Source organism: Pan paniscus, chromosome 7, assembly GCF_029289425.2.
Source record: "Pan paniscus chromosome 7, NHGRI_mPanPan1-v2.0_pri, whole genome shotgun sequence".
Classification (NCBI taxonomy): Eukaryota; Metazoa; Chordata; class Mammalia; order Primates; family Hominidae; genus Pan; species Pan paniscus.
This window is the reverse complement of record NC_073256.2, coordinates 64,822,196-64,849,494: the sequence shown is the minus strand read 5'-3', so window position 1 is coordinate 64,849,494 and position 27,299 is coordinate 64,822,196. Positions and strand designations below refer to the sequence as shown.

The 27,299-nt window shown below is 36.6% G+C and overlaps 1 long non-coding RNA gene across 1 annotated transcript in view; it reads right to left on the bottom strand.

Moving 5' to 3' along the window:
* Positions 1-27,299, bottom strand: part of LOC134730874 (uncharacterized) — a 60,874-nt gene that overhangs the window by 8,367 nt on the left and 25,208 nt on the right. The window contains exon 4 of the long non-coding RNA XR_010112869.1: positions 5,690-5,855. This is a non-coding gene — a long non-coding RNA (uncharacterized LOC134730874). The remainder of the gene's footprint in view (positions 1-5,689; positions 5,856-27,299) is intronic.

Sequence of the window (27,299 nt, the reverse complement as noted above, 5' to 3'; positions counted from 1 at the left end):
CTGCTGAAGCCAGTGCCTACAATCCGAAATGCTATGCTGCTCCTCAGCAAAAGGGGATTATCAATCTCCACTTGACTGTCACTCCCCTCCTTGTTCTTCAGTTTTGCATGTGCTTCATGAAGCTTGACCTGCATTTTGGGTGTCTTAAGTGGCAATCATGAGCCATATTTTTTTCATGCTATTTCAAAATATAGCACAATCTTCAATATATATTAATACTCAGACATATACATCCAATTACCAAGTGTAGGGATGTTAGAGACAAAACCTAGAAGACTCAGACATAAAAGAAAGTGAGAAACAGGAATGAAAGGGAAGGTATAATGGTGCTAAATGAGAGAGAAGATGTATTTATGACAACAGACAACATACCAAAGGGCTTTTTTTTTTTTTTTACTATACTTACACATAGCATTTTTGCAAGGAATAAATCACTAGGAAATGCTCTAAGATAAATATTTTGAGCTGACATTTAACTGCCCAATACCTAACCAAGCTTGACAGGATACATTATTTTCCATTTGCAGTTTTATGAGACTTCATATTCCTCTGGTAAAGTGATGGGAAATGGGAAGACATGAAAGCATTGTTTTTTCACTTTTTTCCCATTTGAAATGCTCTTTGAGTGATGCTGCAAGTTCAAATTTCTGTGGTTTGTATCTAACTCTTTTTTACCCTCTTTGACAGTGTCTTTTACTGAATTATATCTGAACATCAACCTTTCCTGAAATGTCTGTTGTATATTGTAAAAACCCTCACAGTTTATCACATAAGAGAGGCCTATGAAAACAACCATGAAGACTTAGCAAACATGCTGTCTGCTGCCAATTTACAAGGATGTAATTAGGAAGATTAGGTAACCTGCCCAAGCTCACACACTCGGTAAAGCACAGTGCTGGCAGGGCTGTCTGACACTGGCATTTATGCTCCTGGTTGTGAGACACTAGGCAGTGTCTCTAGTGATCCATTTCTGTATTTCAAATATGCTGGAAAAATATTGCTCATTCAAAAATATATCTTGTGCCAACTTCCCACTTACTAATCTCAATATGGAAGTGTGTCTTGCCTTCTCTTGATTCCAGTGAAAAGATAATTCTAGTGTAACCATATTGACCATTGCACCTACTGTGCTGATTAGACAATGAAGTATTCATATTTTGGCACACAATCCAGAGAGGAATAATCCTTCTTGATCCCCCTGTCTACCTATTCTGAGTTCCATTTGGTGTCCTTTGCCTTTCTTGCCAATTGTGGCTACTGGGAAAGATTATCATAGCAGCAAGACACTACAATTGCTGTACCCAAGCCAACTGACCAATTTGACATTAATTCTTTCATTCAACAAATATTTGTTGAGTGCCTATTAAGTACCTATTGTGGATACAGAAGGAAACAAGAAATGAAATGTCGCACATTTTATGGCAATAAATAAAGCAGGTATATAATATTAACAAAGAAAATAATTACATAAGCAAATAAAAACAAATTTTTGTTACTGGAAATGTGTAGAGATTGGAAATACAATGATGGATAGTGGCAGATGAGGCAGCTATTTCAGACAGGGTTCACAGAAGACCTCCTGAGCATTAAGGTTTAAGCTGAGACCAGAACATACATCTTGGGAAAGATATTGCCCAACAGAGGAGACATCTAGGGCTTCCTCTGGACATCTAGTGCTTGCATTAACTTGGTGTCCCTGGGCTAGTTTTAACCTTTCTATGATTCCATCTCCTCATCTGTAACACAGATGCCTAGTGTTGTTGTGAGGAGACAATTATTTAATGTATATAATAGAGTAGCATCTATCACAGAAAGGGAGCATTAAAATTAACTACTGCTGTCTCTAGCAATTATAATTATGACTTTTCTCTTCCAGTTCAAGTTTCCCTCCAAGAGATAAGGACACCATGTTGAACTGGTAAGAAATGTTGATTTACGAACACATAGTTTATTTGCATAAACTATAAATACAAGAGTGAGGAAGACAACGTATCTCCATTATTCAGAAAGTTCCAGCACTCAAGGCTTCAAAACTAAACTGTTTAATTAATATACATATGTCTGTTCTCTTTCAGTATCATCATTTACCACAGGTAAACCTTTCTCCAACTTCTCCTCAGGTCACTTTTTCCCTAATTATAGCCTACTGCATTGCTATGTGCATTTCCTCATTCTAACACTGCATAATGAGGTAGAAGCCCCATATTGTGGCAAGTTGGGGCTCTCTTAAATTTACTGACTTAGTAGACTATACCTTAATCATATGGGATATTTCTAACCTTGCAAAATTTATATAATTACACTTTCTTTTTTTTGAGACGGAGTCTTGCTCTGTTGCCCAGGGTGGAGTGTAGTAGTGTGATCTTGGCTTACTGCAACCTCTGCCTCCTGGTTCAAGCGATTCTCCTGCCTCAGCCTCCCAAGTATCTGGGATTACAGGCATGTGCCACCAGGCCCGGCTAATTTTTGTACTTTTAGTGGAGACGAGGTTTCACTATGTTGGCCAGGCTGGTCTCGAACTCCTGACCTCAGGTGATCTGCCCACCTTGGCCTCCCAAAGTGCTGGGATTACACACATGAGCCACCACGCCCAGCCATAATTACACTTTAAAACCCTCTAACAAAACACTTAATATGTTTACTTCTGATCTTAAAATATCTTCTCCAATGCAACACATTTCTGTTCTCTTCAGTGTTATAAAGTACTCTCCATTCTGTTGTTTCTTATTCCAATTTTCTTAACTTCTTATAAAAAAAAGAAGCCTTCCCCTTCAATTTCCCACTTCTTTTCTCCGCATCAATACATTTCTATCAGGCATCATTTAGACAGTATTTCTTTACTGATGTTATTTACCTGGTTATAGACAGTCTTAAGTTCAAGAGTTCTAGAGTACCACTGTCATTTAGGATTTTCCTAGTTCATATACCTAAATAAGACAATTTGAGATGATTTTTTAAATTTAAAAATAATGAAATAAATTATCAATAATTTAATCCACATATAATTATAATATTATATTAAACTAATTAAACAGTAACCTAATTGTAGATTATGTAAAATGAAATTCTCTTGCTAGTAAACTGGTAATGGCTTCTGGCCAACTATCTGCCAAACTCAAGTAGAATTTGCCTGATTGAACATTATTAAATGAATACCTATAAGGGCATGGTGCAAACATAATGATCATAAAATAAATCTGTGCTTGCACATCCATGCTAGGACAGAGTAGTTAGTAGGAAACCACCACTCTTATGAAGCACACACAGGACAGCCAGTGAAGTATGACATCATCTGTTCAAAATCAATAGAGAGCTGCTGAGACAGAGGAAGCTGGAGAGAGGAAACAAACTTCAAGAGGAGATCTGACTTGTGCAGCCACTTTTATCCTGAGTTTGTGCAACATAATTTCTAGAAGCCTTGAGAGAAAAAACTATGTAGTTAGAAAGAACAAAGAATGGAGACCTTGAGGAAATATAAGACTCCTAGTTAAAACTATAGAGGGACAATGGAAATAAGAGGCAGACTTGGTCTCATCAAACATACAGACCAGCCTTGACTGCACACAGTCCCCGAGTGGACTAAAGTGACCGCATCCTCCTTTATCAGACTCACCTAGAGAAAAGCAAACTCTCTCTAAAGAAAGATAACATTTGAAAGTTTTTGTATGTAATGCCCAGCATGCAATTAAAACTTACTCATTATGCAGAAGAATGAAAACAGACCCCTATCTCTCACCATACCAACTCAAAATCAACTCAAAATGGATTAAAAGCTAACATGTAAGGCCTGAAACTATACAACTGCTAGAAGAAAACATGGGAAAATAGCTTAGACATTGGTCTGGGCAAAAAAATTATGGCTAATTTTTCAAAAGGCAACCAAATAGGCAACCTAAAAAAATAGGCAAATGGGACTATATTACATTTAAAAAGCTTCTGCACAGCAAAGGAAACCATCAACAGAGTGAAGAAACAATCTATGAAATGGGAGAAAATATTTGTAAACTATTCATCCAACAAGGAAGTAATATACAAAATATACAAGGAACTCAAACAACTCAACTGCAAGAAAACAAATAATCCCATTACGAAGTGGGCAAAGGACATGCTTAGACATTTCTCAAAAGAAGGCATACAAATGGTCAACAGATATATGAGAAAATACTCAACATCAACAACTATCAGGGGACTGGACATCAAAACCTCAAGAAGATATCTTCTTACCCAATTAGCATGGTTTTTATCAAAAAGACAAAAAAAATGCTGGAAAGAATACAGAGAAAAAGGAACTATTTACACACCGTTGGTGGGAATGTAAATTATCACAGTCATTTTTAATGGATATTTCTAAAAGAAAAAAAGCCTAAAAATAGAACGACTATACAATCCAGCAATCCCACTAATGGGTATCTAAACATCTATGTTTATTGCAGCACTGTTCACAATAGCCAAGATACGGAATCAAGCTAAGTGTCCATCAATGAATGAATGAAAAAAGGCAATGTGGTAGATATACACAATAGAATACTATTCACTTTTAAAAAAGAATGAAATCCTGTCATTTGCAGCAACATAGACTGAACTGGAAATCATTATGTTAAGTGAAATAATCCAGTCACTGAAAGACAGACAGACACATGTTCTTCTCATGTCATCACAGAAAGACACATGTACTTATTCAAATGTGTAGCTAAAAAAGTTGATCTCATGGAAATGTGTGGCTAAAAAAGTTGATCTCATGATGGATATTGGAGGCTGGAAATGGAGGATGAGGAATGAAGTGAGGCTGGTTAATGTAAAAACATTCTGTTAGATAGAAGGGAGAAGTTTTAGTGTTAGCTCAATAGGGTGACTACCATTAATAATAATTTATTGTATAATTCAAAATAGCTAAAAGAGAAGATTTGAAATGTTTTCAACACAAAGAAATAAGTGTTTAAGGTGATCTATATCCTAATTACACTGATTTGATCACTACACATTGTATGCATGTATTAAAATACCACACATACCTATAAATATATATAATTATTACATATCAATTAAAAAGAAAAAATACAGCACCATTACAAGCAACGATTTTCCCCTAAGGGGGAAAAGAGCGCACTAATTATACAAAAAGGCAGAAGGACAGAATGAAAACAAAAGAAAAAAGAGATAATAAAAATAAGCCTCTGTTTGATCCAACTATCAATGTGAACTACCAATGGCCTTTAAATAGTATCAGAAGCAAACTTTACAAATAGAGGAAAATCTTTAAACAATAAATTAAAAGATGCACATTTTCATCAGTTAAGTAGAATTTATTTTTAAGTTGAAATTCTAAAATCTAAAAAATATAATAATATTTGAAGATAAGAAATAACTAAAGTGTTTTTACAGCAGATTAGACACGCAGAAAACAGGATTTGAGAATCAGAAGATGGTTCATTAGAAATGATGAATTGAGACACAGAGAAAAACACAATAAATGATGCAAAAAGAATATTAGAGATATATAGGACACAGCTAAAAGTGTAATATAGGTTTATTGTGAGTCCCAGAAGGAAAGGAGAGGATGACTATTAGGTTTTGAATGTTCAACTTTATTAATTTCGTTCTGAATGCTCAAACAAGATATCTGCATGAGAGAAGTAGTTAGTATTATGTTATGTAATACGTGCATGCCTTTCTTCACACAGGTCCTTACCTTGGGTAAGTGCCGTAGCCAGATGTGAAAAACACATTCCTTTACAGAGACAACAATAAGACTGGCAGCTGATTTCTCAGTTGATGAGCCAGCAGACAACATAATGATATCCTAAAACTTGTCAGGGAATATCTCATCTGGGAAATAGATGTCTTATAAAAATATCCTGCACAATGAATGTGAAAAAAATGTATTTTTAGACAAACAAAATTAAGAAAACTAAATTTGACCTTAAATAACTATCAAGGAGAATATTTTATGCATATGGAATATAACTCCAGGTTAAAAGAAGAAATTTCAGAAGTTAAGGATGAGGAATATAATGGGTAAATGTGTGAGTAAATTTAAATAAAAATTAACTAAATATTTACTTATAAGGCAATAATAGCAATCTTTATGAGACTTAAAATTATGCCAAATTAGTGTTTTTTTCTTCTCTTCAGTTGACAAATAATAATTGTATGTATTTATGTTATACTACATGATGTTTTGCAACATATATGTACCTTATGGAATGACTGAATAGAAGTAATTAACATATGCATTACCTCACATATTTACTGGGCTGGATCATAGCTCACAGCAGCCTTGACCTCCTGGGCTCAAAAGATCCTCCCACCTCAACCTCCTGAGGAGCTTGAATTACAGGTGCAAGCCACTGCATCTGGCTCCCTAACAATGTGTGCGTGTGTGTGTGTGTGTGTGTGTGTGTGTGTGTGGTGACAACACTTAAAATCTATTCTCTTAGCAATTTTCAAGCTTAAAATATATTGTTACTATGGCCACTTTGTTGTACAATAGATCTCTTGTATTTATTGCTCCTGTGTAACTGAAATTTTGTATCTTTAACCAACATCTTCCCAATCCCCACCTCACCTTGTAGCTCCTGGTAACCACCACTCTACTCTCTGCCTCTGTGAGTTTGACTTCTTACATTCCACACATAAGTGAGATTATAGTGTGTGTATTTCTGTAACTGGCTCATTTCACTTAGCAGAATGTCATACAGGTTTATTTATCTTGTTGCAAATGATGGGATATCCTTTTTTTGTAAGGGTTCCATTGTGTACATGTAGCACATTTTCTTAATCCATACATTTGCTGATGGACCCATAGGTTGATTCCATATTTTGTCTATTGTGAATAATGCTGCAATAAACATGTGAGTGCAAATATCTTTCTGATGTTCTGTTTTTGTTTTTCTGGGGGGTATACAACCAAAAGTGCGATTGCTGGGTCATATAGTAGTTCTATTTTTAATTTTCTGAGAAACTTCTTTACTGTTTTCCATAATAGCCCTACTAATATACATGCCCAACAATAGTGTGAAAGAGTTCACTTTTCTTCATATCCTCACCAACCTTTATCTTTTTTTATAGTAACCATTTAAAAGCTGCTAGGTGAAACCTCATTGTGGTTTTAATTTGCACTTCCCTGATGATTAGTAATGTTGATCAATTTTTCATATACCTGTTGGCTATTCGTATGTCTTCTTTTGAGAATTCTCTTTTCAGGTTCCTTGCTCAATTTTTAATTGTGTTATTTGTTTTCTTGCTATTGAGTTCTGTGAGATCCTTATAGATTTTGAATATGACCCCCTCATTATATGTATGGTTTGCACATATTTTCTCTTGTGCTGGAGGTTGTCTCTTCATTCTGTTCACTGTTACCTTTGCTGTGAAGAAGCTTTTTAGTTTGGTGTAATCCCATTTGTCTATTTTTGCTTTTGAGGTTAGAACCCAAAAAATTATTGCCCAGACCAATGTCGTAGAACTTTTCTACTAGACTTTTTCCTAATAGTTTTAGAGTGTCCAATCTTACATAAGTCTATATTAAGTTAATTTTTGTATACAGTGTAAGAAAAATATGTGGCATTTACATGCATAATATCAATTAAGTAAAAGTTAGGAGGAAATTAATGCCATTAACATGTTCTAAAGTTGTGACATTATTTGAGAAGTAATAACATAATTTTATGTTACATGATATAATCCTACTCCCTGTGGTAATTATGAATAGATGACTAAAAGAAAATACGACAAGTTAATACAAGGAGAAAATGCAAAAAAAAAATCTGATTAATCCATAAAAGACAATAACAGAGTGGAAAAGAAACATAAACAATGAGTAAAATAAAAACCAATTCATTATACGGCAAATTTTAACTAATTCCTATGCATATATACTTACACTAAGTATAAAAATGTTCTAAGTAATTTAATTAAAGACAAACATTGTCGGACTGGATATAGCTGCTAGTGTTAATTATCTGCCCATATCAATCAGCTTTTATTGTTTCTTTCATAATGGTCCAGTCTCTATTCTCCTACCCCTGTGCACGTTTGGCTGGAGGCCTTCTTTGGCTATAGCATCCTACTCTACACCTGTGTGCCTCCCAGGAATAACCTTCAACCAACGACTCCTCAGAGTTAGAAAATGAACAGCCTAAACACTTCATTTTTTGGAGTGTGGAAATTATCTCTGAGGTGTGCCTTCTGTGCTGTCTGTCATTGACCCTGGTCAGATTAAGCTCAAATTACCAACAGAGGCTTCCTCTCCTTCCCTATCTAATTTGCCAACTAAAATGTAGTGAAGCATGTCAGTGAAGCATAAGATCATCACTGAATAAACTCTGTATATCAAAATCCTCATCTCATGGTCTTCTCAGGAAGCCCAAACTATGTAATGCCATAAAAATATTAAATATTTAACTCAATGATACATGTGTGAGACAGGCTTTAAATAAAAAATAAAGTTTAAAACTAAAATGATGGAAAACAATAAAAATACTTTTCGAAAGCTTATGTCACTATTCTAATAAAACATGTGCTTAAAGGTAAAAAGACTTTCTAGAGATGAAGACTATTCTAAATTATAAAGGAAAATAAAGCTATACTTTTCTAAATAGCTATACTATTCTAAATCTCTATAACATAGCTTCAGATAAGTAGATATAATACTTCTAAATCTACATAATATAGTTTCAAAATAAATAAAGCAAAAATTAGGGAATTCAAGGGAGCAGGGACAAGTATGTGATCATTTTGGGAGATTTTAATATGTCTTAAAATAATCGAGAAAATAAGTGAACAGGAAGACTGATCTTCATTGATAGAGAAAATCTGAGTAACACAGTGAAGAAATTGATGCATCAAGAAATTATGTAACATAACTATGAATATACAATTAAGAGACTTCACCTCATTTATCTATATAGAACAATTTAACGATTACAGAATTTGTCTTTAGATCTACATACTGAATATTAACGAAATGACCATATGCTGGACTATAAAGAAAGCCTCAATAACTATCAAATGATAGACTTCATCAGAGTATATTCGCTAAGTAGGAAGAAGCCAGGCATTAATAACAAAAATAAAACTATAAAAATAGGAAACTTGTTAAATAGTAAACAACACATTTCTAATTAATTTATAAATCACAACAATAATCTATGACACATAACAGAAGCTAGAAATATTTTCAACTGAATTATAATTATAGCAAAACATCAAAATTTGTTGCACACAACTAAAGCAACACTTTAGTGAAAAATTTGTGGTATTAAATGCATATATTGTGAAAAAAGAAAGGCTGAAAATAAATAATATAAATGCTCATATCAAAAAGTAAGCTAAAAAACCATCAAACCTAACACAAAGTAGAAAAGAATACTAGTAAAGATAAGAACACAGTTTTGAGAATATAAAACAAGCATATTTTAGAGAATATAAAACAAGCATCACAAAAGCCAAATGTTGATTATTTGGAATAATTAGTAACAGTTGTAAAGTTCTAGCAAAATTGATTTTTTAAAATGAGACAGGAAACTATCAATACAAGGATTGAAAAAGCAAATATCACTGCAGACCTACAGATATTTGGAAAGATAATAAAAGAACATTATGATAGACTACAATTTTATGCTATGATAAAAACGTAATTGATGAAAACTAACAGAAGGAGAAATAAAAATTTGAATGCCCCTATTGTCAACTATTCTTACAATCCTTTCCTCAAAAGAACTTGAGCCCTACATGGCCTGACCAGTGAATTTTTTTAAATATTAAAGGAAGAAATAGCATTGACCACACACAAATTCCACAGATAAGAATGAAAATAGGAACACATTTGTAAACTTTGTACGAGGTCAGCATATCCCTGAAAAGGACAAGAAAGGAAAATTTACAAATCAAAGCCTTCCATGAGCATTGATATAAATATCCTCAACTGATCAGCAAATTAATCTTTACAATATATTAAATGATACGATCTATTGACTAAACAGGTTCTTTCCTCTAAAGCAAGGGTGATTTAAAATAAGAAAATCAATAACAGCTCATCTCATAAACAGAAAAAAGAAAGAGGAGAAATCATGTAATAATCTCAGAATCATGCGATGAAATTCAATACCCAATCATAAGAAAAATCTATTGGAATCTATTAGAATTCCCAAAGGGAGTTCATCACAGCACCTACAGTGGAAGATTATGGGGCAACATGAAAAACACAAGAAATGAAATAGAAAACAAAATAGATGCTTTCATTAAAGCTTTATCAAAACTTGTGTTCTTATGCATCAGCTGTGAGGCAACACAGAAAGCAAACTCCTTAAATCAATAAAGACTATAGATAAAACCTTCAGACTAGCCTATGTTACACTAAAGTATAATTATGAAAATAGTACAAAGAAATATATTTCAGCTTCACCAACTCCTTTGTGTTGCCTCGCAGTTGATGCATAAGAACACAAGTTTCAATATAGCTTTAATGAAAGCTTCTATTTTGTTTTCTATTTCAATTCTTATGTTTATCATGTTGCCCCATAATCTTCCACAGCAGGTGCTGTGATGACCTCCCTTTGGGAATGGAAGACTTTCTCCCACAGGTGCCTGGAGTTCTTCTAGCAGAATACCCTCAGTCATTCACTCCACAGGGACGGCCCAGCTAAGGAGAGTTGTGGCAGCCATGGCCAGGCCCAGGCCCCTTCTGGTGTGGTCACATCCAACCACTAACCAACCTGGGTATGTAAACTCCCACCCTTTCACCCCAACTAGGGATGATCTTGAGAGTCTTCCTACTCTCAGAACTCCCAGGGCACTGGCTGAGGCCTCCACTGAGCTTAACTTCACAGCACACCTTCTTCCTCTGCCCAGCTGTTCTTCCCACTTTCCTTTCCTTGGCCTTTTTTCAAGAGCACACCCTGAGAGCCTCCCATAAGTCAGCCCCCTTGCAGTCAGCTTCCTAAGGTCCCAGACAGTTGCATCTTCATGGATTTATTTTTTTAATGGTTGTTTAATAATCCATAGAATTTAAACATCATAAAACTCTAATCTTCATTTTATATATGTATAATTATTTTCTTCTGTAACACCGAAACACCATTTTGTTGGGTGTTAATTTAATATTCTTTGAATTATTTTCTTAAAGTGCATAGCCAAGAGTAAAATAACTAGGTCACAATTTGTGTGTGCGTGTATATATATATAAAATACAAATTATACTACCATATTCTATATGTGAGTTATATATATTCATAAGCATACAGTGTTGTCATTCTGTAGCATGTGATTTTGCCAGCTGGTAACACACATCAATCACTCTACTCGTACAACAGCTTTCCCAGTACATCACATAATTAGGCATGATTTTATTTGACAATTAAGAGATATAAAATAGAACCTCACCCTTCCTTTAGTTTGAAATTCTATTCACTAGCAATTTTAAAAATTACTTCTTTTTTCTATAATTAACATAATTTTTAGCAAAGTAATGGAATTAAAAGAAACGTTATATGAGTGTTATACCTAATTGTTTTCACTACTTTTTTCTAAACAGCTCATAAATCCCTGGTTTTTATACAGCTGTTCTCCTAGGAATCAAGGATATAGAACCCAATAATTAAAGTAGACATGTTTGATAGAGTTAATTCATTTTTCATCCAAATTGCTATTATTATTCTGACACAATAAATATGCCATTAATTAAAAATAACTGCTATAGAAATACATAGAATTTAAAGCATATGAATCTCAGTTCTAGCACTTTTTAGTAATTTAAGCTTTCATAATCTTATTTACTTATCGGTATAAATGTGGACACAAATGCCCACCTTGTAGCGTAGATATGACGACTACGTGTGTAAAGCTGCTGGAGTAGTATCTGCTCTGTAAAAGAGCTCCCATGTTCTGCACTGTAGACAAAAAGAGAAGATTCTGGCCCATATTTCAGGGCATAAATGAAAGAAAACTAGCCTATAGTAGGAGAAAGCAAATATAGGATGGTCCTGGACAGAGCCTTCCAGAGCAGCAGTCTGAATGAGAGATAATAAACACTATCTAGGAAAAACATGTATACTCATGTTTTGTAAGAAGATCTCAACTTCTGACAAGGACTTCCTGAAAATGGTCCTCTGCAGGCATGGACTTCAGGTAACTGGTTATATATGTTGGCCTGTATCTCCTACAGGGCTGCTATAGATAAGACTTAGCAAAGTCCAGGCACTGATGACATGAAGGAAAGAGTGGAGTTGCTATGGATCCTAGCCAGGTCTGAAACCCTGACATTCCAAGCAGACTCAAGGGCATAAAGGCAAATGACGGTAGAAGACTCTGCTACAGTACGACTTTCCTGTATGATCACCTACATGGTGATGCGGTAGCCCCTTGGGTGCAGATAGCAGCTCACTCTTAAAGACATTTGGTTATGATTTATTGGAAGAAAGGTGTAGCAACTAGATTTACATAGAAGTTCTAGTCACAGAATACCTGGGCGAACTTGAAGGCTTTTTCATCATTTGGGCTTATAATGTCATATCAAAGAGAATATTTAAAAGTGAATAATCCAAATACAATTAACTTGAGTAATATTTGTTGAATGCCTACCCCATGGTAAGAAACCACTTAGAAAATAAGGATGTAAAACCAAATTAGACAGAGACTGCCCTCAAAGAGGTCAAGTGATCACTCTACCTTAAACAAAATTTATGAAAATGCATTTTTAAGTAATAATATTTTAAATTATTGAATAAATGGCTACTTGTTAGAGACTAGACCAAAATGTTGCCCATAAATTTATAAAATATTTTCCTCTGTTCAGGTCCTTTGCCTACTTTTTAATAGGGTCGTTTGTTATTTTTCTTGTAAATTTGTTTGAGTTCCTGGTGGATTCTGGATATTACACCTTCGTCAGATGAATAGATTGCAAAAATTTTCTCCCTATCTGTAGGTTGCCTATCACCCTGATGATACTCAAAAGAAGACATTTGTGCAGCCAACAAACATATGAAAGAAAGCTCAACATCACTGATCACTAAAGAAATGCAAATGAAATCCACAATGAGATACCATCTCATGCCAGTCAGAATGGCCAACATTGAAAGTCAAGAAACAGCAGATGCTGGCCAGGTTGTGGAAAAATAAGAATGCCTTTACACTGTTGGTGGGAATGTATGTTAGTTCAACCATTACGGAAGATGATATGGTGATTCCTCAAAGATCTAGAGCCAGAAATACCATTTGACCCAGCAATCAATACATCCACATGTGTTCATTATAGCACTATTCACAATAGCAAGGACATGGAATCAACCCAAAGGCCCATCAATGATAGACTGGATAAAGAAAATGTGGTACATATATACCATGGAATACTATGCAGTCATAAAAAGGAATGAGATCATGTCCTTTGCAGGGACACAGATGGAGCTGGATGCCATTATCCTCAGCAAACTAATGCAGGAAGACAAAGCCAAACACCACATATTCTCACTTATAAGTGGGAGCTTAACAATGAGATCATATGGACACAAGGAGGGGAACAATATACACTGGGGCCGGTTGGGGGCTGGTATGGGGAGAGGGAGAGTATTAGGAAAAACAACTAATACGTGCAGGGCTTAATACCTAGGTGATGGGTGAATAGGTGCAGCAAACCACCACGGCCCACAGATATCTATGTAATAAACTTGCACACCCTACACATCTACCCCAGACCTAAAAATAGAATTAAAAATTAAAAAATTTCCTCTGAATCAGATATTTACCTACCTTTATATTGCCTTATGTTATCCATTCATTAAACTCAGTAAATATTTATTGAGAAGCTATGAGCATATAGCAATGAACTACAGAGAAACAATTCCGGCATGTGGGTATGTGGGCTTGAGAATGAGAAAGACTGGGGACATTTTGTAGCTTGGACATTGGGAATTGCAGTAGTAATAAGGGGTTGAACAGATGGGAGAAAGGAAAGAGTAGAACTTGCAGGGAATAGAACAAACTGGGGAGAAAAAGACTGTTAAAATCAATAGGACCTACTCATGGAAGGATTAGCCTTTAAGTGAAAGGAGATATCTTCCACAGAGACCAGTGGAAAAGAGACAAAGGTGAGCATAGATATTTGGAGCTGTCATAAGTGGATTCTGAGAGTGTCTGTTCCCCTCAGTCTCAACTGTGGTCCTGGCACAAATTAGATGTTCAGTAGACACCTGCAGAATAAATAAGAGATAAATTTCAAAACAAAATGTCCACATAGAATGCTCTTACAACAGTGACACTATAAAAGTATGTAAAAGATTAGCAAAATTCTCAATGTAAGATGAATGTATATGTCAGTCAGTTTGTGATAATGATTCATAAAGGACAAAGTCTGTGAAAAATACAAAGGAAAGTAAACAATGAAGTTTCAATTTGCTTCTTACTCATAAAACTCCCAGAAATTGTATGTCACTATAATTAATCCCTAACAATTCTGAAAATGCATGAATGCTAAATACTTCAGTTATTCTTAAACTGTGACAGGCCGTTTATTTGGAACGCTGTGTTTCAGTCTCAGTTCTGTTCAAACCTCAATAAGAAAAAACCCATGCAGTCATTGCCTAGGTGGAAGACAGGATCGTATTCAGGTGATTTGTACATAGCAGGGACACATGTTTGAAATTGCTAGCTTTTCCTAGCACCTGTGGGTAGTCATTGCATGTCAAACTGAGCAAGCTGATGTCCAATTCAATTCTGCTAGACGAGGTGGAACCCAAGTTAATGTGGGCTGCGGGCCCAGCCAACTCATTTACCTGTGGTCACTGGGTGGAGGGCTGCATGCAAAAATGATAAATGATGTTGTGTCACTTTGCCCTTGGGAACACACCGGTGAGGACATACAGAGGTGTGGTTCGACTCCCAGCTCCTACTCCACACTTAACTAATGACATTGGGCAAATCATTAAATCATTAAGACTTTCCAAGCCTCCATTTTCCTTTTTGTAAAATAAAGATTAATGGAGCCTCTTGCAAGACTAATAAAAGTATTAGAAATAATATATTTAAAGCATTCATATGCAGCATGGAATGTGGTGTAATTTTATAAATCATAGGCACCATTAGTAGAAGTAGCAGCATTAACAGCCTAATTCTTCTCAACCCATGATGAAGCTGATATCAAGATTGATTCTTAGCAATTTTAGCTGCCCCTTTTTAAGGAAGATTCTTGCTCTGTCACCAATATAAATTCTGTGGTCAACTCTTATTTTGAATTAGAAGTTTTTATATTTATAATTTAAAGTTACAAACACACTGTGAAATATGTCACAATGTCTTCCCTAAGTGTCACATTGCTTTCTGTGGAACCTAGATACACCACGTACTCTAGGACAACAATGTAATTGCTTGCATAATTTTTTGAAGAGTGCTTTCAGCCTTGCTTCTATGTGACTTTAAGAAATTACTGCTGGTTAATAATTCAGTCCCTGCTTAAGCACCTGATTCATAATTTAGGAACAGGTTGATAAAATAAATATTCACTTGAGACAGGAATTAGGTATTCCCATGTGCAACAAGCATTGGTGTGAAAAACATTGATGTGAACACGGTTGCCCTCCCAAATTATCTCACTTTGTAATAATGGCCCAGACCAGGAGCAGAGGCTCACGCCTGTAATCCCAGCACTCTGGTAGGCTGAGGCAGGTGGATGACCTGAGGTCAGGAGTTCCAGACCAGTCTTGCCAACATGGGGAAATCCCGTCTCTACTAAAAATACAAAAATTAGCTGGGAGTGGTGTCAGGTGCCTGTAATCCCAGCTACTCCGGAGGCTGAGGCAGGAGAATCGCTTGAACCCAGGAGGAAGAGGTTGTACTGAGCCAAAGTCGTACCATTGCACTCCAGCCTGGGTGACAGAAGCAAAGCTCCATCTCAAGAGAAAGAAAGAAAGAGAGAAAGAAATAAAGAAAGTAAGGAAGAAAGGAAGAAAGAAAGAAAAAGAAAGAAAGAAAGGCTCAGAATTCAGAAGAGAGAATATCAATCATGCTTTATTTCAGAGAAAACTTAATAATACAAAAAAAAGTTTGCATCAACAATTTCTCTCAAGGAATCTTCAAAGTTAAAAAAGATTAGCTATTTTCCTCAGCATCACATTTATGCCTTTAAAAACATCTACATGTTCTAATATTCTAAAAGTTAAGTTACTTGTATTAGGCCATTCTTGCATTGCTATAAAGAAATACCTGAGATTGAGTAATTTATACAGAAAAGAGGATTGCTTGGCTCAGGGTTCTGCAGGCTGTACAGGAAGCATAGTTATTCTGCCTCCGGGGAGGCTTCTGGGTCGGGACACAGATCAAAAATATATCTTTACTCATTTTTATTTAGTTACTGAAGCTAACAGAAACTTATTTATTAAACTAAATTTATTAAATGCACTTTTCCTATTTGTATGGCACAAATGGCTGTGTGTCTGAAACCAGGTCAAGGCAAAGTATCCATGACTATTAGGGATGGTGATAATGACAATGATAAAGATAACAATTATAATGGCAGCAATGAAAAGCACTAAAAGATCTAGTTTTTAAAGTTATTTTATAGTTAACCTCTCTCAGCATTCTGCTTTTCAGCATTGGCATTCCAGAAACTAGAAGAATCTTACTCTAAATATAAGAATATCACTGTTGCAAAGAATATAGCATGTGATGCTCTCTTGAATGAAGAAAAGTCAATGATATTTCCTTTGGAGATTTCCACTGGAAAATTTTTGGATAGCTTGTCAGTCCTTACCAACAATAACTGTCCCTCTCTCAGTCCATAGGAAATTTACATAATATCTGACTAGATTTGACCCCATTGGCAAAGGAAAGGTCTCTCCCTGGGAATTTGAAGTTATAACTAAGAGAGTCCAGACTCAAGTTTGAGTGGATCACTAGAATGTGACAACAGGAGTGCCAGCATGGCCAGCTGCTGCGTGCCCACGGTATGGTGGACACTGCAAACAGACACAGAAAGTAGGCAGGAGAGACAGGGGAAGCACACCGGGAGGCCTTAACTCCTGTGGCTTCCTGCTTCTAGCCCTTACCTACCATCTGGCTGCATTGACTAAGACACCAGTACTTTTACAATGAAGTCTCCATTTTTGATTTTGCTGGTTTAAACAGGCTCTCATTATTTAAATTGAGAGGAGATCTAATCAAGATGGAAGACAGGCACTATTAGAGCACAGAAGGACTGAAGTTAATTTTGCTAAAAGAATGGTCTAGGGTTAAAAATTGGGCAAAACTTTGAAATATATGATTAGATGTCAATGGGCTTATACACAAATATTCCAAGGGTGATAATAGAGTATTAAAAGGCAGAAATGGGAGAAAGTGTGGGTGTTTGATAGAAGTGATTACTGTCGTGTGAAAGATTTATTATGTGTATTGGAGACAGAATGAGAGAAAATGAGAAAAATAGCTTTTGGGTTCAAATAACAAAAGATCTTAAACGCATTCATAAAATATTAGCAGTTTATTTTGTTATCAATGGAGGTCCACCAAAGTCTGTGACCATGGGCAGAAAACAAAAAAGGATAAATCTCATTTTCAAAACTTTGTACAAATTACTTACAGTCATCCTTCAGTATCTACAGGGGATTGGTTCCTGGATCCCCGCAGTTACCGAACTCTGTACATATTCAAGTTCCGCCGTCCGCGCTGCCGAACCAGCAGGTGAGATAGTTCTTCCCTCCACATCCAAGATTTCACATCCCACTAATACTGTGTGTTCATTTCAGCCGCATATAAGTGGACCCAGCCATTCACACCTGTGTAGTTCAAGGGTCAACTGTGCTACCAACTTTCACATTATTTCCAGCTTCTTTTTTTTCTAACACTTAAAACAATAGGCCATAGGCCAGGCGTGGTGGCTCATGCCTGTAATCCCAGCACTTTGGGAGGCCGAGGTGGGTGAATCACGAGGCCCCGAGATCGACACCATCCTGACTAACACGGTGAAACACCGTCTCTACTAAAAATATAAAAAATTAGCCGGGCTTGGTGGCGGGCGCCTGTAGTCCCAGACTCGGGAGGCTGAGGCAGGAGAATGGCGTGAACCCAGGAGGCAGAGCTTTCAGTGAGCCGAGATCGTGCCACTGTACTCCAGCCTGGGCGACAGAGCGAGACTCCGTCTCACAAAAAAAAAAAAAAAAAAAGAAAGAAAAAAAGAAAGAAAATAAAAAGTAAATAAAACAACATCCATCTCTGTGACTTGGATCTTGGAAACTTGAATATGACTATTTTGGAAATGCATGTTTGGACATGGATGTTATGACCATCATTTTATGATTATCTGCCTATGATAACAAGGTGTCTATTCAATACTAAGATTGTGTTGATTCAGCTTATTTACACTATATAGCAGATGACAAACTGCATCTCAGATCAAAAAAGTGATCTGTCCAAGACCTCTTAGCAGGAAAGGCTTAGAGCACAGATACAAATAGGAGTTTATAACCACAGCCAGAAGCCATAGAAAAGTCTTCATAGAGGAGCTGGGATTTGATTTATGTCTTTTTTTTTTAAATTATACTTTAAGTTCTAGGGTACATGTGCACAACGTGCAGGTTTGTTACATATGTATACATGTGCCATGTTGGTGTGCTGCACCCATTAACTCGTCATTTACATTAGGTATATCTCCTAATGCTATCCTTCACCCCTCCCCCCACCCCACGACAGGCCCCAGTGTGTGGTGCTCCCCATCCTGTGTCCAAGTGTTCTCATTGTTCAATTCCCACCTATGAGTGAGAACATGCAGTGTTTGGTTTTCTGTCCTTGCGATAGTTTGCTCAGAATGATGGTTTCCAGCTTCATCCATGTCTCTGCAAAGGACATGAAATCATCATTTTTTATGGCTGCATAGTATTCCATGGTGTATATATGCCACATTTTCTTAATCCAGTCTATCACTGATGGACATTTGGGTTGGTTCCAAGTCTTTACTATTGTGAATAGTGCCACAATAAACATACATGTGCATGTGTCTTTATAGCAGTATGACTTATAATCCTTTGGGTATATACCCAGTAATGGGATGGCTGGGTCAAATGGTATTTCTAGTTCTAGATCCCTGAGGAATTGCCACATTGTCTTCCACAATGGTTGAACTAGTTTGCAGTCCCACCAACAGTGTAAACATGTACCTATTTCTCCACATCCTTTCCAATGCCTGTTGTTTCCTGACTTTGTAATGATCGCCATTCTGATTGGTGTGAGATGGTATGTCATTGTTGTTTTGATTTGCATTTCTCTGATGGCCAGTGATGATGAGCATTTTTTCATGTGTCTGTTGGCTACATAAACGTCTTCTTTTGAGAAATGTCTATTCATATCCTTTGCCCACTTTGTGATAGGGTTGTTTGATTTTTTTCTTGTGAATTTATTTAAGTTCTTTGTAGATTCTGGATATTAGCCCTTTGTCAGATGGGTAGATTGCAAAAATTTTCTCCCATTCTATAGGTTACCTGTTCACTCTGATGTTAGTTTCTTTTGCTGTGCAGAAGCTCTTTCGTTTAATTCGATCCCATTTCTCAATTTTGGCTTTTGTTGTCATTGCTTCTGGTGTTTTAGACATGAAGTCCTCGCCCATGTCTATGTCCTGAATGGTATTGCCTAGGTTTTCTTCTAGAGTTTTTATGGCTTTAGGTCTGACATTTAAGCCTTTAATCCAACTTGAATTAATTTTTGTATAAGGTGTAAGGAAGGAATCCAGTTTCAGCTTTCTGCATATGGGTAGCCAGTTTTCCCAGCACCATTTATTAAATAGGGAATCATTTCCCCAATTCTTGTTTTTGTCAGGTTTGTCAAAGATCAGAAGGTTGTAGATGTGTGGTATTATTTCTGAAGGCTCTGTTCTATTCCATTGGTCTATATCTCTGTTTTGGTACCAATACTATGGTGTTTTTGTTACTGTAGCCTTGTAGTATAGTTTGAAGTCAGGTAGCATGATGCCTCCAGCTTTGTTATTTTGGCTTAGGATTGTCTTGGCAATGTGGGCTGTTTTTTGGTTCCATATGAACTTTAAAGTAGTTTTTTTCCAATTCTGTGAAGAAAGTCATTGGTAGCTTGATGGGGATGGTATTGAATCTATAAATTACCTTGGGCAGTATGACCATTTTCACGATATTGATTCTTCCTATCCATGAGCATGGAATGTTCTTCCATTTGTTTTTGTCCTCTTTTATTTCATTGAGCAGTGGTTTGTAATTCTCCTTGAAAAGGTCCTTCACATCCTTTGTATGTTGGATTCCTAGGTATTTTATTCTCTTTGAAGCAATTGTGAATGGGAGTTCACTCATGATTTGGCTCTCTGTTTGTCTATTATTGGTGTATAGAAATGCTTGTGATTTTTGCACATTGATTTTGTATCCTGAGACTTTGCTGAAGTTGACTATCAGCTTAAGGAGATTTTGGGCTGAGACTATGGGGTTTTCTAAATATACAATCATGTCATCTGCAAATAGGGAAATTTGACTTCCTCTTTTCCTAATTGAATACCCTTTATTTCTTTGTCTTGCCTGATTGCCCTGGCCAGAACTTCCAACACTATGTTGAATAGGAGTGGTGAGAGAGGGCATCCTATGGATAAATTCCTGGACACATACACCCTCCCAAGACTAAACCAGGAAGAAGTTGAATCTCTGAATAGACAAATAACAGGCTCTGAAATTGAGGCAATCATTAACAGCCTACCAACCAAAAAAAGTCCAGGACCAGACAGATTCACAGCCGAATTCTGCCAGAGGTTCAAAGAGGAGCTGGTACCATTCCTTCTGAAACTATTCCAATCAATAGAAAAAGAGGGAATCCTCCCTAACTCATTTTATGAGGCCAGGATCATCCTGATACCAAAGCCTGGCAGAGACACAACAAAAAAAGAGAATTTTAGACCAATATCCCTGATGAATATCAATGCAAAAATCCTCAGTAAAATACTGGCAAACCAAATCCAGCAGCACTTCAAAAAGCTTATCCACTATGATCAAGTGGGCTTTATCCCTGGGATGCAAGACTGGTTCTACATATGCAAATCAATAAATGTAATCCATCATATAAACAGAACCAAAGACAAAAACCACATGATTATCTCAACAGATGCAGAAAAGGCCTTCAACAAAATTCAACAGCCCTTCATGCTAAAAACTCTCAATAAATTAGGTATTGATGAGATGTATCTCAAAATAATAAGAGCTATTTATGACAAACCCTCAGCCAATATCATACTCAATGGGCAAAATCTGGAAGCATTCCCTTTGAAAACTGATTTATGTCTTAAAGAAAATAGATAATTACTCAAGTTGAGGGTAGGAGGCAGGTCCATGTGGATGGCTGGGACGGACATGAGAAGCTCTGGGTCCTCACCCATCTTGGTTACTTACAAGCTGTGTGGACTGGGCAGAACCCAGAGGAACCATCTGAGCCTGATTTCTTTTATAAAAAATTGAATGTATTCTTTCTGTTTATGTCATAGGGCACTTGAAGGCATGAAATGTCATACATAAAACACAACAAACATGCAATGGCAAAAGTTTCACAATAGGATCACACAGGCAAACATATTGAACAATAAATCGTCTCTGTTTTTCATGAAATAAATGTAGGGAGTAAAGAGAATAAAGAATGAAAAATAGGGTGGTGCCAGCACACGCTGGTGTGAAACCCAGGGGAGGATGATCCACATCTTGCTCATGGTTAGTGCCTGGACAGAGCCCTGAGAGGGAAGCTTTTAAGCCAGAGCCCCTCCTTATGCTCAGCTGCTCTTTGCATCTTTGACAGTGACATAGTTCCTACCCAGCATTGGGCTCCAGTTGTTTCTTTGGTGCAGAATAAATCTTCTCCTGAGTTATATTATTAGCACTTAGATCCTACTTCAGTGTATTTAATTCCCTCCAGATCAGCAAATTTGTAAATACACCTTAGCACAATGCTGGGGCATGCACAGTGTTAACAAGTATAAATTTGAGATTAGTAGGTTTTACATGTGGCTTGTGGAATCAGAATCATGGTATCCTCATATTCTCTATTTGTTTAATAAGCAAAATAGGCTAAGTATCTGGGAAGATGAAAAGAGCAAGCAGGCTTATTTGGATGAGGAAGTGGTCAGCTCCTAGGTGGTTTCTTAGCAGCTTACAGAAGCTCACAGGGCACTCTGAGGTCTGATTGGCTGCCGTGGGAAGATGGAGGTCGGAAGGCCAGAGAGTGTTTAGCTTACCTCAAAAATTTTCAGATAACCTCAACTTAAAAGCAAAAATCTGCAACTCAGCAGTTCTATTTTGCTTGTTCCTAGTGTTCTAGAAGTGGCTTTTAATTTCCAATGACTCTATGTTCTCTCCAATGTAAAGATTTTGCTGCATGCCAAAGGCTTCTCACTCTCCTTAGAAGCTCTTTCACAGACACTGAAGGGAGACAATCTTCTACAGCCCAACTGGCCCCCACCCTGACTGTCTCAAATAGTCAGGAAAAATATGATTTCCCACCAGATAGGCACTGACCTTTCCAAGCCCATTTGTAGGGAGCAGCTCATCCAACTGCACCACCCAACCTGCACTTCATTGCTCAAATTGCAGAGAATTTTAAAATAAGATTCTTCTAAAATGATTAAGCCCATAGTATGAACTATATATAGTTACTTAGTTAAATGTATCACTATCTGCATGCTGTAACCTACTAAAAGTATGCAGTGAGGTATTCATTGTTGCCTTATCCTATTTGGGACTTACTAAAACTCTTAGAAGAGTCTATCACACCTCGTCTATTTTCCAAAGTTATGTGCATTAACATGGTCAGGTCTTTAGCCCTGGGCTTTATATTAATTGCAGAGAATTCTCAGTTTCTCTTTCTGCAAATCTGGTGAATATAAATTTATACATAGAGCCCCTATCATGTGTTTTTGTTTGTTGGGTTGTGTGTTATTATGTCTCTGGCTACACCTCAGAAGCTGTTAATAGATCCATGGATGCATGGGCATGCAGTAAGACAAAGCCACTTGTGTCTGCCAGACAGGCAGAAATGATTTCTCTCTATCAGTGCTTTACATTTTGGCCATGGAAAATGCCTCAGAGATTACTCAAAGAAGCATCCTCCGAAGTGGGGCATCACTCAGGTTATTTTCTCTGACTCCCCCAGATAAATATAATGTTTGTCAAACATTGTCCATTTTGTTCCCGGTACATATCACACATCACTGTCATATGGCATTGTAAATTGACTTAGAATTACACTGTAAGTTTTCATAGAGAAGGAACCATCCTTTTAATTTCTTTCTTTGCCAATTGATGTGTAGCAGTATCCAATATACTTTTTAAATCCATTTACAAGCATGTATTTATCCTCTGCAGCAGCAGTCCCCAGTCTTTTTGGCTCCAGGGACTAGTTGCATGGAAGACAGTTTTTTGACCGATGTGGTGGGGGTTGGTTCCTGGATGAAACTGTTCCACCTCAGATCATCAGGCATTAGTTCGATTCTCATAAGGAGTGCTCAGCCTACATCCCTCACATGCACAGTTCACAGCAGCGTTTGCACTCCTAGGAGAATCTAATGCCCCCGTTGATCTGACAGGAGGTGGAGCTCAGGCAGCACCTCCTGCTGTGTGGCTCCTTTCTTAACAAGGCTGCAGACTGGCACCCATCCACTGCATGGGGGCTGGGGACCCCTGCTGTACAGTGTACCAGACTGTGCGTCAGGTGCTGGGCATACAATGGAAACAAGACAGAGTGGACCCTAGCCTCCTGGAACTTCCATTCTTATGGGGAGAGAGATGAAAAGAAGCAAACAGAAGCCTGAAAAAAAAATCAACTCAATAAAGAAACAAACAAGAAAAAGTGTGAGAGAATGATAGAGAGGGAAGGCCTCTCACTCTAGGTGCCCCTTAAGAAGAAAACTAAAGGAAAGGAGAAATGTTGAAGAAGAGCCTTCCAAGAAAAAGGGGGTCACATATGCAAATGTCCTTATTTGGAAAGCAAAAGAAATAATGGGTGCATGAACAAATGGATGTGAAACACACACACACAGAGACACTTTAGGCTAAGTGCTTTACATAAAAAAATTATTTCCCACTATATGGAAGGCAGCCTTGCTAGAGAGCTTTCTAGGCCTCATTACCAGTCATCACCCATGAGCATAAAAGCTGTAGGCTTTATTTTTATATGGTTTAATGTAGACCCTCCTGATTACAAACCCAAAGCAGAGCCAGAAGGAGGCTGCCAGAAAGCAAGGCAGCACCGTGATCACAGGGAACTGCCCAGGGCATGCTGATCCTAACCCCAGTGCACCTCCTGGGCTATGCATAAAGGAGGCCACGTCCTGTGAACTGTAAGCTGCAGGAGAAAAAACTTGTTTATTTTTGATAATTGGGCCAGTTTTGGTAAATATTTCCCATACCTGGGTTTACAACTTGAGAGTTTGTTTTAGAATATTCAGTATAAACTCGTAGCTGGGTGGCATCATAGCTTATAGGTTGAGATTGTGGGCTTTGGATTCAGCCTTCCTAGGTTCAAACCCTGACCCTATGACTTTCCACCCATGTGATTGCTTTAACCTTTCTGTGACTCAGTTTCACCATTCCTGAAGGTATTTCTCCTGTTCCTCTGCCCATTCTCTCCCTACCCTATTTCCCCTTCTTCTTCCTCTAGCTATCGCTTTGATATAGACATGTACTGAGGTCTTGCCCATGGGGATTGAGATCAAATTAATGCTGCAAGACCATTAGAACAGTGCCCAGCTCCCGAGGGGTCTATTACAATGAAAACTTTCATCATTAGAATTTTCTTATTTTATTGAACCAAAATCTCCATCTTTTAAAACTTCTATTGATTATCTTAGAGTTGCCCCTTGATATAGCATATGGTCTCCAAGTTCATTCAAATACATTTAAGAGTCAATTGCACCTAAAGCTCTGTGTTATTTGTTGAGAACAATTTAATTTCAAGTTATCTTCCATATTGATACGCCTGCAAATAGCTGCTGGGTTTTCATTCCAAATTTAAGGTATTCCCCAGGCTGTTTTACATTTGCTTTTATTCTGAAGTGTTTTTATACTTATTCAATGCTCACATAGTCAAAAAGCAGATGACAACTATTTGGTATAGTTGTGTCTCCCTATATAGTAACAATTCTAAGATATCAATTTTATTTAAAAGGGAGAAAAAAGTGTTTTTGAGGACAATCCTCCACACACAATAGCGGGTGACCTAGGACCCCTCCTTGGACTCTGAAGCAGTTCTGATGCCCAGGCCATGGGAAGGGCCGTCATAGGCATCCGCTCTACTTACGCCGCACATCGCAAAGGCATGACACTCTCATTGTCCAGAAATTATGCCAGGTTTTTGCAATGCCTGCTAGCTATACAGTGCATACACTCGCCCCTCACCCCTACAGCCAGCTTACCTCTTAGAAATAGACTGAGAAATAAGAAAGTATGAAAAAATAAGAAAAATTGAAATCATATACTTTATTAAAAAGGGCTACAAGAGCTTGGTCTGGTCCTATGTGGACTTTTTGTCACTTAATTCTAATAATATTTGAAATTTTTCAATGTTTAAAATCAAAACATAATAATTCATATTTTTATAATGACAAAATATTTTAAACTTTTCTTTGGTTTAAGAAGTCTGAATGATATGAAATACATTTTTGAAAAATTTACCACAAAATAAAGCATGGTGATTTGTTTGCTAATTTTATTTTTAGGTTTTTGAGCTTAAAGTGGTAAATTCTTGTGCCTTTTGAGAAATTTGGCTCTTCAGAAAGTATTAATCCTAGGGAAAATCAGATAGCTTTTTACTATGTATGTGTGCATGTGTGTGTATGTGTGTGTGTGTATATATATATACACGTGTTTGTGTATTTATGTATTTATTACTGTAAGTGATCTGGGCTTGGGGAAAATCATTTATAAAACATATAAAGTGTTATAACTTTTTAATAGCTTATAAAGTGAATTATATGTACCATGGAGCTTGATATTATAAAATATTAACATCTCTAGACTAAGGTAACCCCTGTATTTGAACACTTTATTTGGAATCCTTTCATAAGCAGTAATGCTCTAATGTGCTGTATGGATCTATTTTTAATTACCTTTATCAGATAGCAATCAGAAAGCTGATTGGGAACCTAGATTTTGAAATGACAACAACCAAATCAAACCTAAAAAAATTCAATTTTTTTCTGTTTTTTTAAGTGATTTTTATCAAGACTGGGCAAACTGGAATGTTTAAGCTATATAATACCCACCATGATTTTTTTTTCTTTTTCGAGTACTTTGGGAACTTGATAAAATCTTAAAATACTCTCATAAACATAAGTATAGCAATAATGGGAACCTTAGAATTTTCACTTTAATTCATTTATATGTTTATGTTATGCAGAAACATTGGTTCCATATTTCAAATTAAGAAATCACTGAAGAATGAATAACTCCCTTTCAGTCATAAGCATCCTCAACATTATCAACCCAAAATAAGATGCCCTTAATTCTTAAGTTATCCTCTAGCCTCCTTTCTTCCCTCCCCTTCACACATAACGATGTTTTTTAGTTTTCAGTGTAGAAGTCTTGCACTTCTTTTGCTAAATGTGTTCTTAAGCATTTCATTTTGGATGCTATTGTTGTAAATGGAATTGTTTTCATTTAAATTTTGGATTGTTTCATTGCTAGTGCATAAAGGCAGATTGATTTTTGTATATTGACTGAGTATACCAAACCCTTGCTAAACTTGCCAGCTCTTCATTCTAATGGCTTCTTTCTGGTTGCTTTAGGATCTTATATGTGAAAGATAATTTCAAGTGCAAATAGAGCTAGTTTTACTTCTTTCCTTCTAATTGAGATGACTTTTATTTCTTTTTATAAAGTAATCTGCCTGCCCACACTTTGCTTTAGAAGCATTAATATATACAGCACATACTTCTGTCATCATATCTGTAACACTAAATGACACTACTTAAACATCCTATTTATCTTAGCAATCCAAGTTGCCTGACGTATCATGGACATTCAATAAATACCCGTTATATGATTGAATGAATCTCTAGTGTTTCACTGTTGCACGATGGAAAATATAAAGTGCATTTTGTATTTTACAGTATACATCAAATACAGACAAGTAACAAATTGGCAATTTTGAAATTTTTAAGCTATCCAATATTGTGCAATCTAATTATGAAAGTTGCCACTACTTTAGGCTTAATAGAAAGTTTTAAAACTAGTTCTTCCCCCAAAATTTTAATATATTACCAATAAAATGAAGGTCTTATAATTTGAACTCATTTTAAATCCAGGGAGAGAGTGAACAGTTCTGCAAACCCAAGATGT